Source organism: Rhopalosiphum padi, chromosome 2 (assembly GCF_020882245.1).
Source record: "Rhopalosiphum padi isolate XX-2018 chromosome 2, ASM2088224v1, whole genome shotgun sequence".
NCBI lineage: Eukaryota > Metazoa > Arthropoda > Insecta > Hemiptera > Aphididae > Rhopalosiphum > Rhopalosiphum padi.
Genome location: NC_083598.1, coordinates 64,163,669 through 64,191,477, shown reverse-complemented (window position 1 = coordinate 64,191,477; position 27,809 = coordinate 64,163,669). Strand labels below are relative to the sequence as shown.

General features: G+C 24.6%; 1 protein-coding gene and 1 non-coding gene across 4 annotated transcripts in view; one reads left to right on the top strand and one right to left on the bottom strand.

Annotated features, from left to right (window-relative positions):
* Positions 1 to 203: 203 nt before the first annotated feature.
* Trnas-gcu (transfer RNA serine (anticodon GCU)) lies at positions 204 to 285 on the bottom strand. The gene has a single exon. It is a non-coding gene; the product is annotated as a tRNA-Ser (tRNA).
* An 8,515-nt stretch (positions 286 to 8,800) lies between these two features.
* The window catches only part of LOC132921653 (neurensin-1-like), a 39,682-nt gene continuing 20,673 nt past the window's right edge, over positions 8,801 to 27,809 (top strand). The window contains exon 1 of one of the 3 annotated variants that reach the window (XM_060984798.1): positions 8,801 to 9,151. The gene's annotated coding sequence lies outside the window, so the exon portion shown is untranslated. The remainder of the gene's footprint in view (positions 9,152 to 27,809) is intronic. The other 2 variants (XM_060984796.1, XM_060984799.1) reach the window with 2 other exon arrangements.

The window sequence follows — 27,809 nt, the reverse complement described above, 5'->3', positions numbered from 1 at the left end:
ATAATATGATTGCAATGATATGATAAAAGTGTCGACTAATGAAACTCAGTGACGTTATTGGTATGGAATTTTACGAAATCTTAAATATGTTATAATAATATAAAATTATATACGAATAATTTATTGCACAAATTATCCTTTGATAAAATAATTTGTAAATGTAAAAATCATATTGTATACATTCAAAAAAAATTTCACCGTCTCGACGAAGATGGGATTCGAACCCACGCGTGCAGAGCACATTGGATTAGCAGTCCAACGCCTTAACCACTCGGCCACCTCGTCAGGTGACAGATCATTGAAAATTTGACGATTTAATGGTAAATATATTATGCTTTTTTTTTTTATCAATCGAACATTGAATTTAACTATTACAAAATTATAGAATATTTGTTTCATGTTTTAAATAATAGTTCATGTTAAATATTCAAACGATTGTGTACATATATATTTATTATTATTTATTTAGGTACGTACACTACGGAGTTGTGTAATGTAAGTATAAATATCTACTTATTTTAAAAATATTGTAGTTCTATTTTTTTATTGAACAATGAACAAATAAAAGGAAAAGTGCTAACTTTTATGCAACGCTGTCACATTGATTTAAAATACAAAATAATATATCTGATTTTAAATTATTTTGTCATTTAAAAAATACCTATACAAATATCAATTATTTGTCAGCTTAAAATACAATTTATATTGTTTCTCCAAGTAGGTACTTATTTCCAGTTATTTTTAGATACTACATGAAATCATGATATCTTTAGTTTATTCAAACTCTTAGTAAGAATTAATTGTAGAAATAATACGATCATCAGATCATAGTCATTACTGGCCACGGTTTTGATAATATTGTTTAAATTACATTATAATAAGTAATGTAGGTAGTATAGTATTATGCCATTATAACATCGTGTCGTTACGAAGTTCTAAAATTATAATAATATTAACCATGACATTTTTGAAAATTTGGTTTTTTAAGTCAAAAGTTGATAAAATAGATAATAAACGAAAACTACAAAATAATTTATTATCTGATTAAAAAAAAATTAAATCCGTTGATACTGAAAAATTAAAATAAAAATTACGAACAAACCGACATATATTTTAAACTCGTGTTGCTGTTATTTCTTTCTAATCGATTTAAATTTATAATATAACTATTAAACATATATAAGATCTAAGATGCACCGGATTAGACTTAATGACTTATTATAGCAATACTTCATATTAATAATAATATAGTAATTAAGATTTATATAAATTGTAAATATAATATTATTATTACGTGTGAAAATATGTTTTTATTTATATTTTCTATCAATAAAATGTATAATTTATAGTTAAATTATACTGAAATATGAATATTGTGTCTCTTCCTCCCATTTGTAAACATTTTTTAGATCTGCCGCCGGGCGCAGCTGTATTTATGTAAGGCTAGGTTAACCTATATCTATCTAATATAGTCATATACGTACTATAAACAGTATAAACCGTTAAATACATTTACTAATAAGGTCATTAACAATAATATGTGATATTAATTAATAATTATGTATTATAATTGGTAATATTCTTATTTGTTATTTGCTTACCTATAAACATACAAGATCGAATTATAAATAGAAAGATAATTGTTTTCTGTAAAATAATTAATTTAAAAATACAACTCGTTTTATATAGTTTGCCTTATAAACATAAATGAAAATAATTAACATAATTGCCTATATTAAAAATGTAATTAATTATCATAAAAAAATATTTTACACCAAATAGGACATTTTTTATTGAACATTTAAATTTAATAGAAATACAATTAATATAAATTACAAACGCTGAAACTTTTAAACAAACTATCAAAAATCCTATATCAATACATATGAAATAATATGTATGCTTAATTTTCATAATTATAATTTACAAAACTATAATTTAAGAACTAAGAAGCTCAAATCGTTAATAGCATTTAATGCTACTAAAATTACAATTGCTTATTGTATAATATTCAATATACAATTTTTAATTATTTAAAAATGATTCCAAGAAAATCCTATTTGACTCTATTTCTCGTAAATGTGCTAGCCGTGTCGAATATATAATTCATTTCTTCATTAAGAACATTGATATAGGTTTTCATATAGGTAATAGGATCGAAAAAATTGTAATTAGTTTTTGATACACCACAGGATTATCGATTTAATGGGTGACTCCCTTTTTGGTCAATGTCAGTTTTCTGACTAAATTAGCCCAGCTCTACTTCTCGGCCAATGTCCTATTTCAGTAAGTATAGTTTTATTTAAGATTTAAATCTAGAAAACTCAACTAAACATTTTTTTAAATTTAATTACATACAATATTGTATCCAAATATGTGATTTATTTTGATAAAGTTTTCATTTCTAACTATTACAATTATTACATACAATTATGAAAAAAATAATAAAACTACAATCTTTGAAAAAAGAGTGGAAATGGTTTGCAAACATTAATAGTTCTAGTCAAACTTACCAACGCAGCAGTCCAAAGTTGATGTGGAAATAAGCTTCATTTATGAAATTGTCAGTCAAGTAATCGCAAGATGTTTTTGATCTGTCATCATCAGTGCATTCCAGCATAAAACAATTTACAAAACATTATTTGATACTTCACGTGGGTTTAAAAACAGTAATTCAAAAGCGTTTCTAATCCACTATCGTATTTCATATGACGTATTATTATTAAAACCTACAAATAATCCAAATTTTTATACATATTGTCATCGACTATTAAATTAGTAAAATATTAATGATGTATATAGTATATAACAGTGTTTCTCAACATTTGTGTTATGACAACATACTATTATAATATTTCATACTTGGTGACACACAATAAACAAATACGAATAATGTATAATATTTCATTTAGTTTATAATTTAAAATATGTCGATAAGTTATCGACGATAACAGATCTATTTTTAATCATCATAAAAATTATATCAAATACTTATTAGTTTTTGTAAATCGTATCAAAAATATTTTAATATTTTATCTCATTTAATATATTTTGTGATAAATTTGGACTTATTCGTATAGCCCGAGCACCCATAGCCCTCCCTGAATCCGCGTCTGTGTCATACACTGGTTGAGAAACACTGATATAATATAAGCCATTAGATTACAACGTTATACAATGCTGTAACATTTTATTACAAATTATTTTATTTTTATTATTTTTTCACGGTTATATGTGTAATACTTATAGATATATTTTTTTGAGCATTCAAAATTAAATTTTTGAATATAATTATATTAAATATTTATAACATAAATAATTTTAATATTTTAATTTATGATTAAATTAAAAAAAAAGTTTAATTAAGTTGTTCTAACTGTACATTTATTTAAAGAAAAAATGTACTGCTCGAAAAGGGAACGATAAGTTTTGACCGAAAAGGGCGACATTTCGATTTTATTACTTACTGTCTTTAGGCCAGTATTGAGTATATAGTAACTATGTAACTAAATAACTATGTATTATATATAGTTTATATTATACATTTGATTGCGAATAATAACCTATAACTTCATAAATTTCAAACTGTAGTATAGATATTTTACAAAAATTATTTAAAAAAAAAAAAAAAACCATAGACTATAGTCCATATTCAGTTATTTTTTCCTATACTATATAAATAGTTATAATATTATTATAAGTACAATATTTTATGATATAATTTAAACTTTATCTTGGAAGAAAACTTGAATTTAACAAAAACTTTATATAAAAATTTATTTTGTTATATACCTAATTACTATATTTAGGATAGCACTTGTATTTTATCGATTGTATTTAATATATCACCAACTATTTACCGTTATTTCCTCTAATTACTGCAACTATAGTCACCCTAGTTTTTACTTTTTACATTTAATAGTTGAGATAATTGCGAGTCGCAACATACATTAATGTATTCGAAACCACCTAAATGCACTTACTTTTATCGATGTAAATTGTAAATTTAATGTTCCCTCCAAAGTTGTTTATCGCTTTTATGTCTACAAAAGCGTGTACATTGGACAAATCACTAATTCTTAGTTTATACTCGTAGTATCATAAATGAATCACATTAAAGCCAATTACAGTAATCAGTGGTTTATGTGGTATATATTATATTGTAGTACATCAGTATGTTTTTAAAACAAAAGTGGATTGTAAATTCTGAACCAAACTTGTAGGATTATTGGTTAATTTATTATACATTTTATATTTATGTTTAAAAACAGCTAGACAAATTTGAATAAAATTAATGTTTCAGGTTATTTTATATTTTTTTTTTCGATTAAGACAAATTTGAAAATGAGCCTGGATAAGAATTTAACGTATATAAAGATATACGCACACTCTATTAGAGAAAATATATATTGAGAAAGATGTTTGTATACGCTATCATAATAACCATACTCGCTTTAAATCGATTTTTTAGTGTTGTATAAATATATTTCTCTCATGACTCTAGGGAATGAACATTAGATGTCTGAAATTCCCTTAATAACATTTTTTTTTTTTTGTCTTATAAAGTAATTGTGTAAATGACATCATTTGAAATACACATTTATAAAAAAAACAACAATGCAAAAAACATAAACTTAAACATTAATATACTTGTCTACTTTTCAGATTTGTATGTGTTTTCATTTGCTTCCCGTAACTTTAAGCTTACCTAATTATTCCCTCTTCCGAAAAAAATAAACCATAATTTCTAAAAAAAATTAACAAGTATTTTTTGTAAACTCATTATATTTATAAATTAAATATATAAAATTTTCATTGAAAATAGTAAAAATTGATTGATAGTCTTTTTAAACTTTTACAAATAAGTAATATATACACTGCGTCACTACCTAGAGTATGCGAATAAAATTAAATTTGAGAATGTAATTATATATTTGAATGTGATCAAATATGTTTAACATGTCTAAGAAGTAAGAAGTATAATATTATATTACACGATGTTAAACTTGTGAAACCGAAAAGTTAATAATATAGCCATATAGGTATATATACTGCATTTGTAATAAGTTGTTATCTTATAAAACTGCTTAGTCTTTGTTGACTTGTATATAAGTTAGTTGTATTGTATCATTTTAGTTTTTTTATTTTTGTTTAGAAAACTTAAAATCTGTATATTATACACCATAATATAAACCATTATGATGAATAATGAATAATAAAAAAAAAAAATGACGTGATGAGGGAGATTATTCATTGATAAAACCTTACAGAATAATCGGAATAAATAAATTATATTTAAATAGTTCGAGTTATTAGTTAGATAGATAGATAGTTTATTGTTGCTATTTCAAAATAGTTACAAATTAGATATAATATAAAATAAAATAATACGAAAAAAAAATTGCTAGTTAAAAATATTTCAACGCCAGCGTCTTTTTAGACGATGTGGCTGGTTGCTGGGGAGCGTGAGTGAGGAATAAGGATAAATAAGAAACAAGTCGTAGACATTGTGATGTAATTTAATGTGATAATTAGTGAAATAATTTTTGGATAACTACTCAACAGTTTCTATTTTCAAATATAAATTGAAATTTTAAAACTAAATTCATTTCAAAATTACAATTAGATTACAAATAGGCTGGCTTTTAAATTGATTGTTGTATACTTGTGTAGTTGTGTGTGACATACTTATTAATTATTTGATAGTTTAAAATAATACCATGAGAGAATTTTGTTAAGTATTGATGTATAATATAATAATAGGTACGTCATAATATGATATATTCATTTAAAGTATCCGACATACAAAATTAAAAATAACATTTTTTCAACAGAAATCTAATACGATTTGCAGGCTTAACGGTAGAGTTAATAATTTTTTAATAATACAATCATAGAAAAATACGTAAATTTAATTATAATAATATTATAGCTAAAAAAAAAATCCTCCGCAAAATTGTTGTATTATTAATGCCTGTTAAACGCGTCTTATACCTAATAAGTTATAAATTTATGATATCATTGACAATAGAATCTAATAAATGATGTTGAATGGGACTACTAAACAGAACATAAAACTTTGTCCCTTCATGAATAAGTGAAAATCTTTTTTTAGATGTAATTTAAGTTATGGATTAAAGTTTTTTTTTCTCTTAATGTGTTTGTTTTATCATCAGTTATTATAGTTGTATCTCGTTATTAAAACAACCCGAGACAAGAAAGCTAATAAAAAGTAATGTATAAGTCGCGAATTTTTCTTTGAAGCATTGTTATTTTTATAACTAATATTTAATATAATAATATTTTTAGGGTTTAAAATAAAATAGTTAATGAAAAATAAAAACTATATATCTAATAAAACAAAAATGTAAATAGGTTATAAATCACATCTCCTTAAGTAGTTTATGATAGTACGTCAGTGTCAATAATAGGTAAAACGAATAATCATAACGTAATATTATGTGACAGTGTTCTGTTTCAGGTTTTTATCCAAACACTAGTAGTCATTATAGGTAATACAATTGAATTGATGAAAAAGAAAGTGTTTTGTATGAATAATGAATAATGACAAGAACAAACATTAAATTCACCGAGTATGAAAAAGAATATCAATATTTTCAATTATATATCGAATAAAAAGAAACACGAATAAAAGATTTGCCCAAAAATATTATTTTTTATCGATAATAGTTATATTGAATTCGTACACAGTACAGAACCTATGTTTTACATTACACCATCATCGATCATATCATATACCATAAAATTATTAAATATCATACTTTATTAATTTGTTTAATTAAGAATAATGTTATAACTAACAATAAAATTGCATTACGATATCATGGATTTCTAATGCATTCTACTATACTAAATTTAAGTATAAAAATTGAGGGTGTAACGCAATTTCCACTAAAATTAAGCAGTCAACATTTTTATTGCGTAATACCATTGATTATAAATACTACTTTTAAGTACATTTTTGTATTACCTAGTATGTTTATTTCGTTCAGTTACGTCACTAAAGGATACGACCAAAAAAATAAAACAATTTTTAAGTTTGAATTTACCTACTATCAATGAAAGGTACACACTATTCACTATTTACATTTAATTATTTGTAATACAATTGTATTTAGGTCAATTGGTTATAAATATCGATTCGTCAACGTAGAATAATCAAATGATAAAAACCTTTCTAACAGAATGTATAACTAATAGTAATTAAAAAAAAATAAAAAATAAATAGTCAAATTCGTGTCACAATTCAACTAAAATAAAAAAAAAATGTAAATGTAAACTGTTTAGTTTTCGTGTAATACGCATGTACATTCTTGTATTGTTCAAAAAATACATAAAATATAATATCACAGTAAAAAATATTTCTCTAAAACCTATACGATATTTCGGGTTGTTTTGTACCTACCTCCATAATCATCGTTTATTTAACACGCCGTGTTTCTTTATTATTATATTGCTATAATATTATATTATGTGCGTGCTCGTTAAATGTAAAAAATAAAAGCGTTTCGTTTAAAAGGAGCGTACGCTTATAATTTATATATATATATATATATATATATATATATATATATATATATATTATATAAAGGCTGGTCTCTGGTCATGTATAAACACTATATCGATCAGGCCAACGCAGGCTGTTATTATATTCAGTCGATATTTTATTCGTCAACTAAGGTTAGGTTATAGAAAATAGGTAATAATAATATTATACATATTAGATAATATTATATTATAGGTATCTTTCTTAGGACTATATTTATGCATTTATTTATTTATTTTCATTCATATTATTATTATAAACGTATTAAATCGGAATTAAAATAAATATATAGGTACCTATATAATATGTTCAGTATTGTGGCATTTAGATTTTAACTGTAACATTTTTACAATTTTCCCACAATGTATTGAATATTTTGTAGCTACTATTTTTAAGTTATTTATTACCTGCAGCATACTGAACGTTTGCGGTTCGCGTTATAGAACAGTTATTTAAAAGTAAATTAGATGTTATTTCGAGTTATCGTTTTAGTATAAACGTGAGAAATCCAATCAAAAATTTTCGAAAAGCTACATAGACGATAATAATAATATTGGTCGATTAAATAATTTATGTTTAAAGTAAGTTTTTTAAATAATATTATTTTTATCGTCAACTAAATCGTCGAACACTCGAAATAAAATATAATATTATTATGATTTCACGTGACGTCTGACGCGCAAGCTCTCTGTACTACGACTAAAATAACGTATACAATGATAAACGCGTGATGTATTTTACACACCGTTTTTGTTCGTTTTTGTCTGTGCGATATATTATCCATTGTGTGGCCATAAGATAGATACACCATACCTATATATACATATAGTGATTTTACGATACAATCTGGTCCACGACGGTTGCATCGTCGTCGTCGTCGTCGTAGGTATATACGTTCGAGCGGCGCACGACCAAAACAATAATATATAATACGACCTAAAGTATCATTGTTATCCGTGCATTATATACTCGTATTTTTGAACGAAATCGTCCGCGTAATGTTTTGGTGACATGACATTTTGTGTGTTTCATAATAATATTATTATAATAATATAGTCACGCGGACTGTGCAACGAGAGACCTAACAATAATAATATTATTATGGAAAACGTGGTCGAGATTTTTGTTTCGGGGGCGACACTGGGACGCGGCGGCGGCGCCGGCGTCGAACGCCAGTAGAGTGCATGTACGTGTATACACTCGTGTAAAGTGCAACAGTGTGTGCGCGTGTGCGCGCGTATTTGCGTGTTTTTGCGATTGTGCGCTGTAGCGGTGTGTGTGTGTGCGTGTGTGCGTGTGCAAATATAACGTTGTACACGACTACGGTAGTTCGTCGGCGGCGGAGACGCGCGCAATTCCCATTCATCCGCCAAACGCAGCGTAATCAGCACGCCGATAGCTACCCCTCGCGAGATACCAGAGTACGCCGCCGCCGCCACCACGGTTATTATATCCATCATCATCATCTCATCGTCGTCGTCGTCGCAATGATTAAGCCGTGAAAACCGTTTGGACTCGCCGATCTCACCTATATACTTATAAATAATATTATACACACATAGAGCACACGTTCGTCCGCTTCCGGTGAGTAATTCAAGTTTTATTTTTGAAAATTGTATATTCGACCAATAACAAAACCATAATAATAACCACGATATTGACGACATCGTTGATTTTTATATTTTTCTTATTTTTTGCCATCTCCGAAACCGTATAATTTGATATTATTATAAGAAATAGAAATTCGTTCGAACGGTAACAGACACGCATTTCGTACATTAATCGCGGGCACGGATAACGTATTTTTTTTTTTGCGATATTATTTTTATCAACCGTCGGTATACTACTGCTGCTGCTGCTATTAATGATAATAACAACAATATAATGATAGTAATATTTCCGTGATAATAAAACGAGGTCAACGTACTCAGAGAGATGCATGGTAATAATAACGTTTTAATATACGAATAACAGTGATATTTACAGAACATAATATTTTGTTCGTATAATATCGAGTTTATTATCCTGTAGAGAGTAAACGGATCCGCAAACAAAGTTCTATTGTTCAGACGACTTATGCGGGTGAATATCAGCTGCGAGTCAAGTTGTATCCTCTATAACTTCTACCTACCTACAACGGTTATACCTACCAAAACGTATTTTTAATTTAAATTTCGAGTACTTGTCTCGATATCACGTACATAGCGACCGAGTTGTTAGTATTTTTCAATCCATTACTTTTACTGTAGTTCGTGATGAAAATAAAAAATGTGTACGTTTACATTATTATGTCTATTTTAAAATTACTGAGAGTGTCTGCCTAAACGAGTTTGAACATTTTCATTTCAATATTCGTTTAAGAACAAATTTACGTTTAGTAGTATATGTTGTTAGATTTAACATTAGAGTAAATTGATCTAGGTATTATTAAACTTATAGATAAGAACATGATTTGTGTTTTCTAGTTGAATTTTTAAAATATTTAATTTTTTGAAGGGCGTTATAAATAGTCTTAAATTTTAATATTTTACATATTCATTATTTCACATTTACTACTTAATCACTTTAAAATTGTTACACCTATCATAAAAAATCAACGAGAAAAACAGATGATGTTTTAAACTTTATTTAATGGTTCGATTAATTTTAATATATAAGAAAACAACAAAGAATTATTAGAACTACTAAGCATAATTTTTGGATATTATGCGTTAATGAGACAGATATAACACAGGACACGACGTCCTGCATCACGTAGGCTTTTATTGATATTTTCATTGTGAGCTGAGTAATAGTTACATGAAATAATTAAACTTTAAAATGATCATAATTCTCTTTAAAATGTAAATATCAATTAAATCCTATGTGATCTCTTGGATATCATTCTTACCCTTAAGTTTGATAATGGCCGCCAAATTGGTAAATTTACTCTAATATAATAAAGCAAACAGCATAAAATGGATTCGGCTGAACGCAAATTTGCTTTGATGTATGATAGGAAGATGGAAACAGTACACGCGGGTACGACGTCCTTTTAATCCCTTAAGATTATTTATAATAAATTAATAATCGAAGTCTATATGAACACTATTTAATTTATATAATTATGCAAATTAATAATTAATTATAATATTTTGTAACGTATATTTTAAAAATTAAATGAAGTTTGTTTTTAATAATTAAATAAATCATCAATTATTCTTTATTATTATAGATAAAAGTAAATTGCCAATCAACGTTCGTTTTTATTTTTAAATTGATTTTGGTGTATTGGTTTTTTTTTTTTTTTTTTATGAAATTAAGAATTAAAGACTTTACTCATATTAACTTTTCATTTAGATTACGGTGTACAAAATTCTATTAGTAATATAAATTATTTAGTTAATTAGTTCAGTTCCTAATTATACATTTTATTGTTTATTTCAAAGCTTGATTTATACTATATTGTAGTATAAATTAAGCTAAAAATATATTAATACAATTGATATTAATGTATGACCTATGGAAATATAAAATATTAATTTACTAAAGCTAGCATTAATACGCATAATATTTGTTTTAACAAGACCTATTGAAGTATTCGTGTGAACGTTTAAACTTAATTCGACTTAATTGAATAATTGTTTATAGAATTTATAGTATTTAATATATATTTAGGCTATATTTCTGGTTTTAATTACAATATACACATTTGTGTAAAACAAATTACTAATGATAAAGTGCTTAAGAGGACGCCATACCCGCATGTGTTGTCTCTGTCTTACTAACGTACATCATAACAAATTTTCGTTCAGTAGAATGCATTTTGTGACGTTAGCTTTAATATTAGAGTAAATTTACCTATTTTAAAATTTAAAGATAAGAATATTATCTAGACAATGACATATGCTTTTAATGATATTATTTTAATGTGAGTTAAAGCTATGTAAAATATAACAACTTTAAAATGTTCATAACTCACTTTAAAATGATAATATCATTAAAAGCATATGTCATTGTTTAGATAATATTTTTACCTTTAAATTTTATAATAGGTAAATTTACTCTAATATTAAAGCTAAAGTCACAAAATGCATTCTACTGAACGAAAATTTGTTATGATGTACGTTAGTAAGACAGAAACAATACATGCGGGTATGGCGTCCTCTTAAATAAACGAGAGCAACGTACGATCTGTATCGATTCGTCGATAACATAATACGATAACTAATATAAATTTTTGATTAATTTAACTAGTATTAATAATTAATTTTAAGTGTAAAATAAATTAATCAATCATTATAATTAGGTGTATAAGATAAAATAGATTTAAGAAAATGTGAAAACGAAACGTCAATACACAAAAGTTAATTGATTTATTTAAATTAAAACTCATTATTCAAAATAATTTTTAAAAGTCCGTTAAAATAGTTATTATATTATTTTACAATTTTAACAATAAAATCGCAGTAAAACACTTAAATCTGGTATTAATAATTTTGGTGTCGAAAAATATTTTTTAAATACCATCTGTGACCCATTTTCAATGTGGTGGAATAGGTAGTCTTAGATGCTACATGCAATTGAATACTTATATTATACCAAAAAATTAGTATAATATAATTTTATTTTTTATTTTATTAACTAATAATTGGGCGTATATGAATATAGGTTATTTTAATAACTATTTAAATTATAAATACACGTGTTTACACACGCTTGAAATATTTAATGATAGAGTTAGTATTTATTATTCTTTATAAATATAAACGATATTTTTTATTATAAAATATAAATAACTGTAATATAAAAAAAAACATTAATGATTATTTAAAGTAAACTTATTTTTGTATATCATTAAGTATAAACATTTTTTAATTTAATTTTACATAATGACTCTGTCAAAAGCTGGTTGTCGCAAATTTGAACTTAGTTCACAATAATTACATGCTTTGAATTTTGAACGTTCCTAAAAAAAAAAAAAAACAACTATAACATCAAATATTTAAATGCAGTGCGATATTTTACAATAACACACATCTTAATTTTGTATAATAAATAAATTTATTGTATTTATGGTTATTTCATAATTCATTTTTAAATCATAGTCTAGTTCAAATATTAAAGTACTGCTTATTTATTTAACATGTCAGATTTTTGTAAATTATTATTTAAGTAGAAATAATTGTTAATATTTACGTATTTTGTATAATTGTTGATAATTTGTGAATTATTTTTGTATTTTTAATTTTAATATATTGTTCGATTGTGTAATAAAATACATTTATTTTAATTCAACTTAAACACAGTTATTTATAATGTAAGTAAATTTTATAAATCTAGATATCACAGACAAAAAAAGCAACATATTTAAACAAACTGTGTGTCATGTTGATTTATATAACTCGTTATTTTTTAACTATAATAGTTATTTAAGATAACGAAAATTAGTTAGAACTCGATTGAAAAAGTTTGTTGTATTGATTTAAAAGAAAAATCAAACATTCAAATCGAAATATGATTTCAATATATCATATATATATCACATATATATCTATACACTGCATATTATTGAAAGGGATGTTAAGACACAATTTTTAATAATAATAATTATGTTTTGATGATAAATTGTATATATGAAAAAGAACACTAATAAAATCATACAAATATATAGACATATGTTTCTATGTTGACACATATTCTTGCTATACCTACGATCGTAGAGATATAGAATAATGACCAAGGTATTATTATTAGTATATAGTGTTATTATTTGGATTTATATACTTTAAATTGCATTCCGATTTTTGAGTGGTTTAGTTTATCCTTATAGTTTATAAACGGCTTATTAGTTTATACTTTTCATCAGTATTTTATTGTTATTGTTTATCGTGAATTTATAGAAAACTGCTAGTAGGTAAATTCAAATAATGACCTTTCTAAAGTAAAGTATTTGTTTTGTAATCTATGTAGAGATACTGAACAAAACTTTTTAATCTCCAAAAAAGCTCGACTAAAAAATCCTCGTTATTGTAAAACTAATAGCTTTCTCATTCCGCTCACAATCTAAAAATATATGTGTGTGGCTATTAGTGTTGAGTTAAGTATTGACAACATTCTACGTTTTTTCCAAAATTTAGCAAATAAATAAATATACTGAAGATCAGAAAAATGTATATAGAGAAAACTAATGAATAAAAGTGTAAATATGTTATAAAATTGATAAAAATAAAAATACAATTTTTTTTATAAAGTGGATAAATTATCAAATACATTTTTTCTGTATTATAAGTTAGATAAATGAAATGCGAATACGCAGAAGTAAAATATATTAAATAATACTATGTGTCAAAAAAGGTGGACAATATTTTCAAATAACTTTAATATATTTTTTTAAGTAAATCATCAAAAGTATATTTATTTTCCATGGGATAATTAATATAAATCTTTGTAATAATAATTTGGTTCACTAAAAAAATAAATTAAACACAATACATGTGAAATTTAAAAAAAATTGTTTATAAAAACATTGCACTGCCTTAAATGCAGAAAAAGTAAATCAAATTTGGTATCTAGGTACATAAATTTAAATTTAATTTTTGAAAATTAATGTAGAATATTATCAAGCTTTATTTGACAAACAATCGCATAGACTTAACTAAACTTATTGACCCATACTGTAGATTCTGCGATGTCGTGATATCCATTAATATTGATTGATTGAAAAGCACAATATTGTCAATTTACATTATCATAAAGGTAAAATATTATACAGAAACGTTTCTGTTTAAAATCAATATCTACTTATTCATCTATATACTACAATGCTTTTAAAGTTTTATAAATTTGATGAATTAATTAACTATACTATTGTGGTATTACTTAATTGAAATTATATATTATAGTAATTTCTATTTAGATTTTTGTCAATACTAGGAAATCACAAATTATCACCATAATTCAGACCCGAGTAAAATTAATGTTTTATAATATTTGTTATATATATATTATTTGGAAGGAAAACAATATTTCTCTTTCAATTAATTGAAAAAAATAAAATAAAATTTTCTATAATACGATTCTATTTCTTTGGTCATTGGTCTGTTCATATATCTACAATAGTACTAGTAATGTTTTCAATGTTTTCATGCATTATACATTTATATTATGTATATGTATGGCGTATGTGTAAAATTATACCGTGTCGTGACTCCGTGAAGTTGGTTCGCATCCCTTAGTGTTTTTACAAATGGTACTGTACGCTTATAGCGTATTGACTTTTGTTTAATATTTTTCTTATCAAAACTTTGTTACACACAACTTCGGTAAGTGTTTTCAAATGTTTGGATGCGTGGGTAGTTTTCTGGAATAAAACCTCACTGTGTGAAAACCATTGTAAATACGAGGAAGCTAAATGTACAATTTTATCATCACTGCCATTGTTTAATGCTGTTGAATTATGGATTAAAAGAAAATTATTTAAGGTTTTAAAATGGAAAAAGTAACGCTTTGAATAATAAACAACAATATAATATAGTATCTCCTATAAAATGTGATTAAATATTAATTTTAATTATTAACGTCGTAGAGAAGTATTTATTTACGTGCAACTATCGTTTTTTAGAGTTTATAATATGGTTTAAAATCCTTTGATATTATAATATGTAAGGTAAAACGAATGTCTGGAATGTTTAAATTAGTAAAACGGATATTATTTTGTAAAATTTTAGTAATATCAATTATTATATTGTAAAATATATTATATATATTGAACATTTATATAGTAATTATTATATTACACAGTCTATTAGGTTCACATAAGTGTAATGTGTAAATGAAAATAATAAATAACTTTTTGAAGAGCCCATCCGTTTATGGAACTTCGGTAAGTTGAATTTTTATTCAACTAATAAGTCGCAAAAGATATTACAAAACTTAGATTATCACGTATATTTATAACGAGTTTATTCTTGAGTACAATGTATATAGTTCGTAATTTTACACTTGCTATACGTTTGGAAAAAGATGTATACGTATAAATTAAAAATGTGTCAGTAATATACTTTGCTGTACCTATATATTAATAATATATGCGTGAACAGGGAGAGGTTAAGATTATATTTAACTCGGTAGAAAGTATTTTGAAGCTTCACAAATTCACTTAGATATTTATATTTATTTTTAAAATTTTTATCTAACTATTTATATTTGTATTGATGGCAATCCTAAATTCCCAACTATAGGAAACGATTTAGGATTCGACCACTCTAATTTAGATACTTATAAAATAGACTGTGGTCATTCGTATTTAATTATCAATAAAAATACTGAGGAAGTCAGTTATGTTTTACTCGTATATAGTAGATGTCGAGTGTATCTGATAATTTAAAGGTCTATAAATAGGAAAAGTAAATTAATGTTTTGAAAATTGTATCTTTAAAAAGTCCTAGTAAAAATATTTGATGAAAAATGTCAAGTCTTTAAAGTTATATTTTTTTAATTACAACTAAAAACAAAATAGATTCTGCGAAAAACTGGTTTTTAATAAAAAAAAAAATATACCACTAATTTATCGATCTTTATACCATTCATAATTTCACCAGAATTTAAATGTATAGTATGTAAATTGTACTAAAAATATATCAATATTATATCTATATTATTAGCTGTTTTTATAATCAATTTTTGTTCCATATCTCCTTGACTTCTTAAATAAATTTTTGAATTGACAAAGCAAATTTATTTTAAACATTTTCACTTTAAAAGAAATGATTAAAGTACGTTGTGTGATTTTTACTAGTTTCATTCGTTATGCATTGTTTTTACACTTTATTAAATAGGCTATCCCTTTTAAATATGAAATATTGAAATGTAGTCTCTATACTGTCAATTGTTGTACTATTTTTAAAATGTGTCTATCTAGATCGACAATTAATTTTTATTTTTTTGGGGTGGACTTTTTCCTTTAGTTAACTGAGAATAAAAATAATCATGGCCAGATTGAACTTTTTTTAAACAATTTACTTAACCTTCTGATTTACTAATTTACTACGTGTTGTGTCATCAGATGAGAACTGATTAAAACGTTATTGCCACAGTTGTAACTTGTAAGTTGTAATCGTAGTCTATAGTTTTTAAGATAAGATGTGATAAATAAGTATAAAATTCAATAATATCAATAATAATAATATAACATAACATTATACGGAGTGAATTAAAAGTTATTTGAGTGTATACATAAATTTTCGACCAGGGAAAAAGGGCTCCGTGAAATGGCAGCAGCTATCTGTCCCATTTCGTATATTTTTTAATTTAATAGTGGTATTTTAAGATTTTGATTAGGTGGTGAGGTAAATTTTTGATACACGAAATATTATATTTAATTTGGTAGGTAAATTAATTTCCATAAACAACGATATTTTGTGTATTTTATGCTTTGTTCAATCATTTTGGGGACACATGAGAGATGGTGCGTTTGAATGAAAACATTATGGAAATAAATTTATCGTCATAACTTATAAACGGTTGCTAACAATAGCCATTTGCTAAACTATTTACAACACTATGTAAACTGTTTGGTAATGGTGCTTCCGTGACTACTGAAAACAGTACCTAAAGGTTACCTACCACCTACACCTAGTAAATGCAGCCAATAGTGTAATAAACGTGGATGGGTTGTTATTAAAATTAACCCTGGCCAATTTATTTGTTTAACGTTGACTAAACCGTCAACTTGTGGATAAAATATAAAATAATTACATCAATATATATATGTATATATTGTTAACAAAGTTCAAACGAATTTTGCTGTCGTCTGCAGTTATCTCATATCTTGTATAATAAATACCACACCCTTAACTCAATCCCTTTTATTTTTATATTTTTCTGACATTTTATAATTTTAATATATTTAGCACGATGATGTTACTGAGGAATTTAAACTTTGAATAGCGCTTCTTTATGACTTTATATAGCTGCATAGTGATATTAAGTGCGCTTTCGAATGCATTTAAAAGATAACGTTAAGAATGTTCTTATAATATTTTAAATACTTGCAAATATATCTAAGATTTAACACTGAAGAGCTTTATAAATGAATTATGTTTTACCGACGATCTGAACTTTTTATGCAATTGGGGTGTGTACCTATACGTAAATAATTATCTACTACGAGTTATATATAGCCCAATGTTTGTCAACAATAAAACAACCATTTTTTTATGGTTAGTAAGAATGTTCTAAATTTCTAATATAATAATTTTATGTTTTTTAAAAATAGGATACAATTACTTTCACGCGTTATGAGGTAAACATTGCATTTTTAATTTTTCTTATTTATTTTACTGTGAGTCTAAAGTATAATATTGACAAATAATATGTAACACTATTGCACAAATCAAATAATAATAAAATACAATTAAGTTATTTAATTCATAAAAATTCAAATTATGATAACAAGGAATTAGTTTAGGTCGTTATTACTTATTGTATAATTATTAATTATTAAGACGTATTGTGTGGAAATTGGGAACTAAGTCATCTGAATACTCATGATGCCATCATCACCTCTTCTGGAGTATCTTGATTATATATGTAAAAGCTTAAAGCACTATAAAATATAAGTATTAAAAAATGATTTTATTCTTTGAGATAATAAAACTTAACAGGTTAAGTACTCTAGTTTCTATAAATCGATATTTTAAATTTGAAAGCTTCATGGAGTAGTTTGATTGATTCTTTATAGAATTATTGTTAACATGATAATAAAATGTAAAAGGAAAAAACAGGATTTATTTAAAACAGCTGTGTTGATTTTTTAAATTTTTTTAATATTAAAAATTTCTTTGGTTGAAAAATATTTGTTGTAGTGAAGATGCCTATACATTTTGAGACGATATTAAATTTTGTATTTGGGTGGTGTAGGGGAGGATGAGTTGATGGGAATATTTGATGTATCACTATGTATATATTTATAATATCAACGTACAAGTTTTCAAAAGAGTAAAATGATTTATTAAAATATTATCGAAAACTTGTATGCCAGTTATATATTGATTATAAAGGAATATTTAATTACATTTTCATATTATATATTATCATTACATAAATAGTTTTTACAAGTACCATGATGTTATTTTATCATGTCTTTATCTTTAAAATGTGTTATGATGGTTATTTAAAAAATTGCTATCAGTATAAATATAAAATGTCGAAGAAATATTAAAATGTATACAACGTCTCTGATATAACGATATAACGCCACTGTTAATAATATTATATCGATTTGTCACTTTTCCGGTTCTATGGTTATTCAATAATACATTTTACTCTCGTTCATTGTTCATCCTTGTTAGCCATCCGATTTGTCATAATGATAAAAGCGTAGTTGGATTTGAAATAAATCAGTTACTAAAAATACAATAGAAATAAATAATAAAAGTCAAGGCCTAGTAATAAGTATGAGATATTGAATTGAATGAAAAAAAAATAATTCAAAAGACAGTTTTTATTTCAAAAATTAATATTAAATGATTTGTATTAATTTTAATAATATGCCATACCAACGTAAAATTATTGATGAGTATAAAAGTGGCTGGAAAGCTAATTTAATGTTGTATAATTTTTTCAGTAGTAATAATTATAAAAAATTATAAGCTGGCATTTAATATTAAATCGACAAATATCGATTTCATTACCTAAGTAATATAGTCATCAACATAATTTTAGAAATAGGTTGTAGACTCAGCGTCACGAAAATTATTCAACATTTTTATTTTATAATAATTGTGTATTATATTTCTTAGTCAAGTTTTTAAATTTTCATTAAGTTTAGCTTTATAGCATAGTTAGATGGCTAAATATTATACTAAATGTATGTCCAAGTTATTTTATTTTATTAATTAACAATGGTCAGAGCTCATAAATACAGAATATATTATAAATAAACACAACAAATTTAATTAAGTAACAATTAATACAGACTAGGCTATGAGCTGATTGGAAAACTCATTAAATAGGTGAATTTGACGATTATGGCTATTTGGAATAACATAAGAAGTAATGGAACCAGTGGAATATTGAGGCGCTCCAAAGTTATAACACAAAAGATAAGGTAGAGGTCAATGATTGAACAATTTGAAATTGTTAATATTAATAACAAGTTAGCGTCAATTTGACTATCGAATAACGTTGAAAAATCCTAATTTATGATTAACAAGTGAGTAGTTAGGAAGGGGGTTATGAACATATTGAACATTCGGGAAAGAACAGCAAGGGCAAGGAATCGTATTAGTACTTGTTCAAACATTGATGATTCGATGGCAGTATACGTAAGGGTTTTAAGTGATGGAACCATTTAAAAGTGTGAAATGAACAGAAAGAATTATACAGAACCTTACCGAGTAAAGAAATCCCTATCACTTAAAATATCTAACAACTAATAGACAGAATAGATGAACGGCAATTAAGACCAGTAGTTAGAAAAATATCAAAGTCTTTTAGGATGATATATTAATACCATTTAATTCAATGTTATTATTGAGTTATATCTCATGAAAAGCTTTAACTAGAAGTAGTAAAAGTTATGATCATTATTCATTAAGTTATAGCCTGATAGAATTAAATCACGATACTAGGTTATTGAGGACACGGACATTTTGTGATAGAAGTAACTAGACGGAAAATTGTTAAGTCATCCGAGGTTACATTTTGATAACATTAATAAATACTAAATAGTGCAAAATAATAATAGGGAAAAAAAATGTCTAATCTTAGGAAACACCATAGGTAATAATTAAATTCATATTTCAATACATTTTTACCCGTTGTTACCAATCCGTTAAATATGACTTAAACTGTGACAAAATTAGATCACTAAAATCGGATTTATAAAGTATATCCTGAAGAATATTGTGATCGATTCGATCAAAAACTTTGGAAAAATCAATAAATATTATATCAATCTAAGATTTATTTTCTAAGGACTCTATATAAAAAATTGTATTAATAAATTTAATGTAATTAATATTAAATTTTAATAATAAAATAACGATTAAAATAATCTCCCCGATTATAATAGTTTATATAAAACACATTTATATATTGCATAGATTTTATTTTTATTCGAATTTTGTACTAGTCTTCATTATTAGGTCATATCAACTAATAATTGAATGTTCATTATTTTGTCAATAAAATAAAAATTGTCATATTAATATATCTACAATTATAGTAATTACTTCTTTGTAATTATTAAATTTATTCACTAACTTTAATTTTTTTGACAATTTATGAACTTCGACCATGTATACTTATAATAACCTCATATTTAGATTCCTATTTATTATATAATGGTTGCTAAGTGGTTACCACTTGGTCACTTAGTAATAAACCATACGCATTACGCAATTTATTTTATTTTATCGAATTAAAACGTCAAGAGAAAAGCCCTATAGATTATGACTTCTTTGACATATCTATTTGCAAACCTTTATATTTTATTTGTTTGTTTTCAACGGAAACAATGAACAAAACGAAGAATTAATTACAAAATGATGTGTATAATACTACACAGTGTAAATATTGAAGATGTGTACACCAACTTATGAATGCATACTATTTCTAACATTATGTAGTTGTATAGTACAACCCCTGGTAGTTTTCTAGGTACGTACTACGTAGGAAATTCGTATTTGATTATACCTTGTGGTTTGTATATTTTATTTTATAGTTGAAGAAAAATTAAATGTTAAGGGTATAAAATTAAAAAATGTAATAATAAGCTACTTTAAAGAGCACATTATATAATAATTCATTTTTATTAAAAATGAGAAAATTTTCTTCAATTCACTCAAACACATCCCAATATTTTATAACTTTTTTGGAACTATTTGAAGCCGAGTTTTCCGAATTTGGAACTGCATACTTTTTGTGGAAAACATACAAATTTTAAATTAAAAAAATAATTCATTCAATATCAAAATTATTACGTTATAGGTTTTAATCTAACTTGTGGATTTTTAATAGTTTTAATAGTTAAGAAACGGTTTTTAATTATCAGCTCTGTGCATGATAGAAATATTGCTGGTTTCACCAAAAATTAACTTTTCATTTTCCACCAATAGTTACATTTTTCTGCCAAATTAGAAAAAAAAGTTATTTCTTTTTCCGTTAATTATGTAAATTATAATTTTATACTTATAGTTTAGGAATCCTTACATAAGATTTAATTATATTATATTTTTTTATTAACTATAATATATTATGTACACTATACAGTTAAATAATAATTCTACACCTACAACTATTTAAATCATTACGCACGATTGTTTAGTTATTATAGGTATAAATACAATAATATCATTAAAATATTATTTAAATTATTAAAAATAATGAACAAGATAAAACTTATGAAAAGACCAAATGTATGTCGTAACCATTTGCCGATTTCGGTATTTTGTTCTTTATATTAATTTGATAAGGCAAAAGATTGTATTTTCCTCTACTATGAATTAGTTAAACGAAATTTACAACCAATTATATTACTTTCTGGCTAAACTTCAGTAATTACATTTATAATAACTTTTTCGTAATCAATAATCACATTTTCCAGTATTTTTATAATATTATTGTACTTATATAATAACTTGAAAAAAAAATGGTGCATAATGATTTTAATAGTTGTAGGTGTAGAATTATTATTTAACGGTATAGACGTATAGTATCCACGTAGTATAGTTACTAAAATATATAACATTATCAAATCTTGTGTGAAGGTTCCTCAACTTTAAAATTCTATAATTTATAATTGATTGAAAAAGGAATTATTTTTTATTTTTTTCTAATTTGACGGATAAGGGCATTGGCGAAAAACGGAAAGTTAATTTTTGACGGAAATCAGTGACGCCCCTTGAAACAGTTACCAAATATTTAATAATTATATTAACATTTTCTATTAAATATGATATGATGATAATAGTATTTTAGTGTGTTCGATTTATGTATGGTATAATTTTTTCGTGAGTAAATTGTCCATATCCAAAAATACATAGTCACAATTTTTTTAAGCGTTCATGTTTCAAATATTTATAATATTCGTCAAAATCACGGAAATATGTAAATTATTTTGTAGTTTAATTTTAACAATTGCATTATCCCATTGTGCGGCTTATCGATATTTCATGTACTAGGTATCCAACTATAACTATTATGAGTATATTATGCGGTCTACTAATGTTTTGCGTTTTATTATAGTTTAAAAATCAGCATCATTAATATCATATTATTTGTTAACAACTTTATTTAGTTTATAGTGATACTCATTTTATCTTTCAGACTTCAGTGTTAATGTTAATACAATTTATAGGGAACATATAACAGTTTAGTTGGTTTAATGTGATGTATTATAATAAGTTATTCCAAATTATACGGTATATTATAATTTATAATCAAATTTTTAAAAGGTTTGTAAAATAATTGTATAGTATATTTTTAATTTAACTGAAGAATACATAATTAAAATTGAATTGCTTAATAATAATAATATTCTTTAATCGACGCAAATAATCTTATCTTGAATTTGCAATTTCATACAACTTAAACCGTTATAATACCTTAAGTATTTTCTCTTTAAGGCACCGAATTCTCAGCACTTTTAATTACAATAATGTATTATATTATAATACTATAATAAATAATAATCAATAATATAACATGTGATGTTATTATCAAAATTCAGTCCAATATATCATACTATCAGTCTTTTTCTTCTTTTTTCTAAGAGTTAAATCTTGTCGTAGAATGTAAGTTTATTGTAAGTAATAAAATAATAATATTATATTTATTATATTTTTTTTTATTAGCCTTTATTATTAAATTCTTTCTAAAGTATCATTATTAAATAATTTAATTTCAATATTTAAGGAGACCTACACTTCATAAGGGTCCTAGGGCTGCTATGTTTCACGCTATTATGTCACAGCTAATAATAAAAAATAATTTACCAATATAGTTACTTAATTTAAATTAATTATAAACTATCATTAGAAATAGAGACCAACATATTGCCACCATTCAAATAATTTTTTTTATGCAATGATTTATTATTCAATTAAATTTTAACACAACTGAAATGTTCTCATTGATGTCACTGAAATAGTGCGCTCTACTCTGAAACTAATTGATAATGGATACTTGAAATGTACTATCTACGACCTATATAGTAAAGCGATTCTTTCTTCTTTCGATAATACCTATCACTACAAAGTATAAAAACAGTTAATAATATTACTGAAAAGTGAAAATGATTTTTCAAAATAAAAATTTGTAGGTATGATATAAAATAGAAATTTAATCATTCGTAATCGTTCATTAATATAGCAAAATTTCAAAACTGACTAACAAAATCACACGAAACGTTTCATAAACTTAAATTAAGAATGAAAAAGTATTTATAATTTTATACGCCTGACAGATTATTGCAATAATCATGTTGTTAAACGCTCACTATAACTATTCGTATTTATAAATAATAATTTATTATGCATAATATATAATATACGTATATTACAAATTAATAGATATACTATTAACAGTAGCAATGTAGCATATAAATAATTAATACGATAATAAAAATAAATATTTGATAATAAACATTCTATATCTTAATTTATAAAAACAGAATATAAAATATTATGTCTGCGGAGTAAAACTATCAATGCTTCATGTATCTATGTAAAATTATTGTAAAAATGTTATAAATGAGAAAATAATTATTTTAGCTTCAATTTTGTTTAAAATTTTTCCATTTTCCATTTATTCTTAGATTTAACCAACCCTATTATTAGTAATAACTAAAGAAATAAAGTGGTTCTTATATTATGTTATTAAGAGATTTTAAATTTTATAAACTTCATGTGGTATAAATGAAATTTCAGTAAAGAAGTTGTTAGAAAAGTTTTACAGTAATTAAATTTCTTACTCATGTCTTAATGTCATTTATTTTATTTGAAGTTAATTTTCAAAATAAAATGTATAGTCTCAAGAGAAAGGGCGTGTGCTTTTTTAATGGGGCTTATTTATATGCATACCACTAGCTGTATGTACGTACATACACTATTTTTTTTAAATTTAAAATGATTGGCATCGCACTTATCATGATATGTTGTACTAAAAGAAAATTACAAAATTTAACCAAACAACCTAAACAAACGATATTATAAATACAATTAAGATTATTATTAGGTTCGCTTTTCTAAATTTGTTGTATTTTAAGAATTATGCATAAATACTAACATACTGATGATGGAGATTAGATTTTGTCTTATAAATTTTTTTTTTGTCATTTTCTATTTCTAATTAATAAGTAGATAATTACTAATTATTAATTTTTCTTTCAATAAACACAAATTAAATCGTTCTATTTAATATAATGTTAGTCTAATATTAGCCTGATGACCTTGTTATATTCGGAAAAATAAGCATACGTTTATTCATATATTATATATATATATATTATTATATTAATATATAATATAATGTTATCATGGAAATTGTATAATAATATCAAACAAATTTTACTATACTGTCTAATATGAGAAAAATCCATTCATGCGATAATTTCCACCACATTTTACATTATTTATTTTTAATCAATAATATTTATAGACCATTACATTATAAATCCATAATAATACACTTAATTTACTGAACTAGAATTATTTTTAATTGTTTAATAAATACCTTTAATACACCCACGAGTATTTCTTTATATTGTTGTAACTCCAAGTTGCCTCGAGGGATTTAATTTAAAATCAAGTTAGATGAAAATCAAAATTTAGTTTTTATTTTAATTCTATATTTCGTAGATTAAAAATCAGGAAACTTATTTATTTTGTATGTTATTTTAATTAATTAACAAATTTATACTATATTTTTAAATTTCTAAAATAAAAATAATGGCTTGTATTTTTTTTTATTTTTTGCTGACAACATATCGACAAAAAAACTTTTTGTGTAGAAACATATTGAACGACATGTTTTATTCAAACCGATGAGGTAATCTATTTGTCCATATCACATTTTCTATCTGATATTTCTTATAAAATATAACACACACATACATATACACGCGCGTATACATATATTATTATTGTTGCTAAGTAATTCTCATTGGATTCAAAAACTATGTTATTAAACTAACGCTATAAAGTATAAACTGTAAAAGTGTACCATTATTAATTAATAATATTTTATTATTTTATATCTACATTCTACATATATTATATATTATTATGGATTAAATGCATCGTGCAATAATAATGGATATCTTTATGGCTGTTTGGCTGTATCTTCACCCTCATTATTCTTTCGCCATTTGTTTTAATCATTTTAAAATTATTGAACATTTAAATGCTTTCTGGTTTCTATGAATTCGGTTTTTATTCAATGGCTATAATATGCACATTTTAAAATTTGGATTTTTTTAAAATTTTATTTACTTATTTTCTTTGTTTAACATTACGTATTAATTAGGTGACAGACGATGTGGAATAATTAAGTATCAAATAAGGAAAATATTAGTTGTCTAATTTGGAATTAATGCATGTTTTAATAAATTAATGTATTATTTATTAAGTTGTGTATTTATACCTACACTGGAAGGTTTCTTACAACCATCATTCAAGCTGCAATATAATTGGTCATCACTTTCATGTATTATTTTATTTGTAACAGATTATGGTTATATTATGAAAAATTAAAAATAAAGTTGTGTATTCAATTTATACCACCAAAATATTTATTATGGTATAGGTCAATATAGGTAATCAATATTTTTGAGTATGCTCAATATTTAGATCTAAATTAATATCTTATAAATAACCATGAAATTGTGGAATAGTATGAGGTCATAAATCTTAAAATAACTGTGTATTATACAAAATGTGTATATTTTTTTTGTCATTTATACAAACTATTTTAAAATACATTTTCTAAAATTGTAATACTTAATTTTATAATTAGTAAAAAAAAATAATTACAAACAAAATTGTGTTGCAGCTCCATTTGATCCTTGCAATCTGTTGGGTAGTATTTAAGCATCACTAAATCAGGGAAACTTAGCGTTTTGAATATAAATTACCTTTTTATTTATTTTATACATATAGGTACCTTAGTTTCTTATTTTGAAATGCTTCAATGTTTAATTTCTACTAAAATAATTTTAAATAATGCTAAACTTTTTTTGTAGTTTATGACTTTTAATTCATCTACATTTTAGTTTGGTATACTTTTACAAACATACTACTATCAGTAAAAATGTACGATGCACCTATAACTTTTAAACACGGAAGACTACATGACTATAGAATTATAGATAATAAACGCAATAAATATTATACTATAGATACAGTTTATAATTGGTGGTTAGTAACTACATACATTGTGAATACTTTAAATAAATAAATAATTAGGTTCATAAATTTGAATTTGAACTTAACATTTCACTTTACTATTAGGTAAAACACGTAATACTTAATTTCCTGTATCAGAATTATTAGAAGTAACAACCTATTGAGATAGGAAAACCAAATACTGTTAAGTAAACTTATACAGCTATATTATACGTTTGGATAATTATACCTGTACAACTGTACCTAACTTTTATTTGTAAAATTTGAATCATTGATTAATGAAAAATGTATTTACAGAATGGAATTATCTATTTTAAGTATAAAATAAACATCATATGGTATGACGATTGGAATTTGAGAACATACTTTACTATGACTTAATACTCATGCCTAATCCATTAGTAATCATAAGTGACAGCGAAACGCTAGAATTCGTATTTTCTCAATTTATTACAGTACTGGACATTTTCTGAAAGGTAATAGGCCATCCCAGCGGGATGTGTAGTCACTAGTCTCATATTATTCCTATACCTTGACCATTTAACTGGATAGTCGGATGGTGTATGCCCCAAGGCATTGATCAGATAGAGATCATTACATTACTATATTGTAAGCCACTTTCCGAGGACTTAAATGGATAGATTATAAACGCATTCGTAACTCAGTACCAGTAAATTCTGAAAATTATATTTCTAAACTGAATCATACGTACGTGTCACAGAAATATTGAAATAGTTCCCAATAGACTAATAATGAGAATATGAAATATAATCTAAATAATAAGTTTTATTTTGTATATGTATAGTCGTATAGAAATTTATTTCAAACTTTTTAATTAAGATAAATGAAACACC